Genomic DNA, 4,564 nt, shown 5'->3' with positions numbered 1-4,564 from the left:
AGGACAGCAGGATGTCAGTCAGTCAGACAGGAATGGAGTTAGTCAGAGGACTGCAGGGAACAGAAGGACCAGACCAATTTCCCCCAGAGGAGTTACAGCTTCTTCTTCCTTCAACAGCTCTCATAGCCAAATGCTTTTTTATTTCTTCATTTTGTCAAGATAGTGTCCGTCGTGACCTGCCTTTCTCCATTTCTTTTCTCTTTTCTTTTCTCTTCTGTCTTCATGTTGTTTGACCCGCTTCCTCCATTATTTATTATGAGTAAAAACAAACCGGGACATCAAATCTGTTCTTACACAAATACACACTCTATATGTAACATCAGTCTTGTCAAAATTGAGCTATATTTGAAAGGACTGACAACTCATTGACTGCACTTCACCAGCTGTCTCGCGCACACGCACGCACACACACGCACACACACACACACACACACACACACACCTGCCCTGAACTTTTCCGCCCAAGTGTCACAAAGGTTAGTGAACAGCTGCTCTCAGCTGACTCCGCCACGACATACGACCAGCAAGTGATGCATGTTGTTATTTAGAAAAGAAACAGCAGCTATTGATTCCCTTAAGAAACCCATTTTGATCTCATTTAATAAAAATCGTTTTGTTTTCTCCCCCCGTCTCATTTGGTGACAACATTTACAAATATTCATCAACAGTCATCTGTGATTTTTTCTTTTAGTTGATCGAGGAAGAGAGGAGGGGACGGGCTGACATAAATGATTAGTTTTTACACTTGTGTGTAAACAAGCACTTTTGAATAATGTGTTTATACAAATACACACATGAGGGAAGTGTCATCTCATTACATGACTGGCAATATATAAGCCTTTCCAATAATAGCAAAGCCCAGCCTCCTTCTGTCCAAGTTATTGCATCACCAAATGAGTTTAAACTCTTTGTCACAATTGAGGATACAATGTCGTGTCCAGTCCCAAATGGAAATGCTCATATCAACATCAAACATCAGTCAGTCATTACTATAATATAATTGCCGTATTATTTTCTTGTAAAATCAGTCCTTTGGGGAAAACTCAAAAAAGTGCTTGTGTGTCGGGGAGTTTTGGCCTTTTTTTTGCACAAACCCTTTGATGTGTGCCTGTGCCTACAGTAGGTGTTGACCAGCATGGTTGATGCTTTCTAACTAATTCTGCTTTTGGATGTTTGATGTAGGTCAAACGCTGGCTCAGCAAACACTGGGAACCAGCCTATATTCTCATTCTGCACACTGGTCAAATTTACATCCCATTTCATTCCCTTTACTTTACTGTAACACACACACACACACACACACACACACACACACACACACACACACACACACACACACACACACACACACACACACACACACACACACACACACACACACACACACACACACACACGCACCTCCATCGTTCTTCTACTATTCAGCAAAAAAACAGCGTGAGAAAAAAAAAATCAACACAAACACGCTGAGTCGGCGCTCTTAAGGCGACGGCTCTTTCCCAGACAGCAAAGGAAGCAGGAAGTCAAAAGCACCCAACTCTGATCACTGAAGAGAAGTTTCCTTCCACTCTGATCTGTCAAAGACAACTGTTTGAGTCATTAACCAGCTGTCAGTACACTCATACTTAAAAACCTGGTAAAAAAGGATGTTTAGTAATGATTCTACTTAACCTTTCTGACAAACTGATACTCTGCTGGCCCTCAAGTAACACAAAAGTAACAGCACTGAGCTCTGATTGCATTAAATTGTGCAAATGTGTCAAATTTTCTGGCATTTGAGTTTGTTTCTACGGTTCAATAATCTTCAATTTATGTTGCAAAAAGCCAGAAACACAGTACATATGAATTGCTGAATAACATTTAGATGGAGGGACTCATTGGAGTTCATTTAAAGTCCCATTGAGGACTCAGAGGTTGCTCATTGTCGTTTTTTGTCGTGGCGTCACTTAGGGAGTTAGATAATGCCGTCAGTGACCTCTTCCTCGGTAACAGGCGCTGTTTAAGCATCTGTGTGTGTGTGTGTGTGTGTGTGTGTGCGTCTATGCATGTGCTTGACGGAGCAGAGCCCCAATGCCGAGCACATCTGCTCCGGACGCCTCTGGCACTGCCATATGGCTGGCAAACACGCCTCCTATTCCTCCTCCACAAAGAGAGAGTTTGCAATGAAAAGAGAAAATGGGTGAAAATTAAAGTGCGTGCATGACGGAGAAAAAAAGGCGTGTGAGAGACAGCGCGAGGGAAGGAAGGCAGAAGAGAGTAACAGCTGATGAGTGAGGAGCAGCACGTGCTGCCCATTAGGCCCAGCAGACAGATCCACTCCACCTCCGAACACCCCAACATGACTACATTCTTCTATCTACACCAGGAACCAGGTGAAATACTGCGCCTACATCTTAGCCATTCTTAGGCAAAGTCTTTACCTGACTTGAGTAAAAGGGAGGAGAAAAAGGTGTTTACAGTATTATTTTGAGATGGTGGTAAGTCATCTTTGAACCCGCATAAGAGATGCATTCGCCGAGAGAATTACAACACTTTATGAAGCTCTTCCAAAACACACTGGACAAATTGCAGACTAAAACAAACATATAATCCAAAATCTATTGGTAGAAGTTAAGACCTGAAGGACAAGGGACACTGTGGGTCTGCTGTGAGATTGTAAAGAACAAGGAGCGTTTTTCTTTTAACAGTAAAGCACCTGTAGACTAAAACGCAACTGAAAGGCTTTGAGTTAACTTCTTTGTAGGCAACAGGGCCTTTCATTATTGTGGCTTCATGGTGGTTGTAATCAGGTCACCCTAAAAACAAAGTGTTACTGACGTCCTCTATTGGTCTGTTAACGTCTGCATTACGTATAAAATGACGTAGTATTAACGTAAAAACGTAAGACCAGGGCCCCGTCGCTGCAGCGTCACAAAACAACGTAAATACTCTACGATTGTGTTCTAAAAACGTTGCAGTTGACAACATAATATAATAACCTTACCTTAACATTGTGATTACGCGAAAGATCATCAAACAACGTCATGAATCCTTCCGTCGTAACATCCTTACGTTATTTACCGCTCCGCAACATTGCTGATGTCATTGAGATTTAGTTCTACATTTCTAGGTAGGCAATGTGTGTTCATCAAGCATAATTGTTTCACACATGAGTGATTCGGCACCGTTCTAAAAGTTATGTGATGTACAACGTTTGCATTACGAATGTGTGTTTTTTTGTTGTATTTGCGTATGTTAGAGCATCCATTACGTCCTTCTATCTTGCTTCTTGCTGACAAGCTCAAAAGAAGCAGCTTGTGGATCAAAAAGAGACACATAGCTCCGCTCTTCGTGTCCCAAGGGACTGAGCATCCTCGGCCAGTAGAGATATGGAGGAAAAATAAGTGGGTAAAATGGCAAAAAAAAATCTATATCCGTCTTTGCTAATCATGAAGGTAGTGTCCATAGCTTCCCCCATCTCCTCAGAAGAGCATGTGAATCATGCATATCACACCATTTCACACAACAATTGATGCTATTCATATTTAACATTTCAAAAGCCGGGACACCTTGAAGTTCATGCCTCACTTCTACCCGACATGTGAATCTTTTTGAGCATGTTTACAGTATCAGAGGCACCAGACGTTGCATTACACGCCTTCATGCCCTCCTCTTCCTCCTCTTCCTCCGACCCATCTTCTCTTCATCTCCTCCAGCTCCCTTCTTTCTCTCCGTTCCCTCCTCTTCTGTCTTCCCCTCTGATGCCTGGGGCTTTTCATGAAGGCTGAGTTAATACGAGGAAATCAATACCTTCAGTGCATCTGCTGTCGAGGGGTAGGTCAGAGACTTTGCGGTGGGCATAGAGGGGGTGATAGTGTGCCGGAGGAGCTGGAGGGAGGAGGGAGGGGGGATATATGTTGCTCGATAAACGCAAGCCAATTGATCTTTTCTGCACGCCTTTGTGTGCGCGAGCGTCCACTGAGACTCCTCAGGGCCTGACTGACAGGCAGTGAGCTGGTTGTGAGCCTCAGAGGCGGACTCGGTGTGTGTGTGTGTGTGTCCATGTTCGTATGTAGCTGTGGTCATGTGGGTCTTGTAGACAAACAATATGAGAGCCTTGACATATTACCAGTGGTAGGAGAAGTATTCAGATCCTTTACTTAAGTAAAAGTACCAATACACCAGTGTAAAATACTAAAGTCCATGTCAACAGGTTACTTGTGTAAAAGTGTTTCAGCAAGAGGCGCTTCAGGTATTGAAATTAAAAGTACACATTTTGCAGCAGGTCGGCTCCTGCCTGTGTAATAGTCCCATTTTTATATATTTTGATTATTATTGTTGATGCATTGCGACATATTTTATGTTGTGGCTCGGTCTAGTGTCTTTATGGTGTTTATTGCAAAGCGGTCAACTGCCCCCCCCACACACCCTCAGCGGCCCCAAAGACCCATGGGTCAACTGTGGGGCAGTTACTTTATATTACTCAACAATCATTTGATAAAAAAAAACTGCAGTTCTTTAAATAACCTGAGGCTGGTTCCAAGTAAATCTCATGTGATGCTTCTATGCAGAGCACACACCAACG

This window comes from Pholis gunnellus (genome assembly GCF_910591455.1).
Source record: "Pholis gunnellus genome assembly, chromosome: 9".
NCBI lineage: Eukaryota > Metazoa > Chordata > Actinopteri > Perciformes > Pholidae > Pholis > Pholis gunnellus.
Note: the sequence above shows the minus strand (reverse complement) of the source record.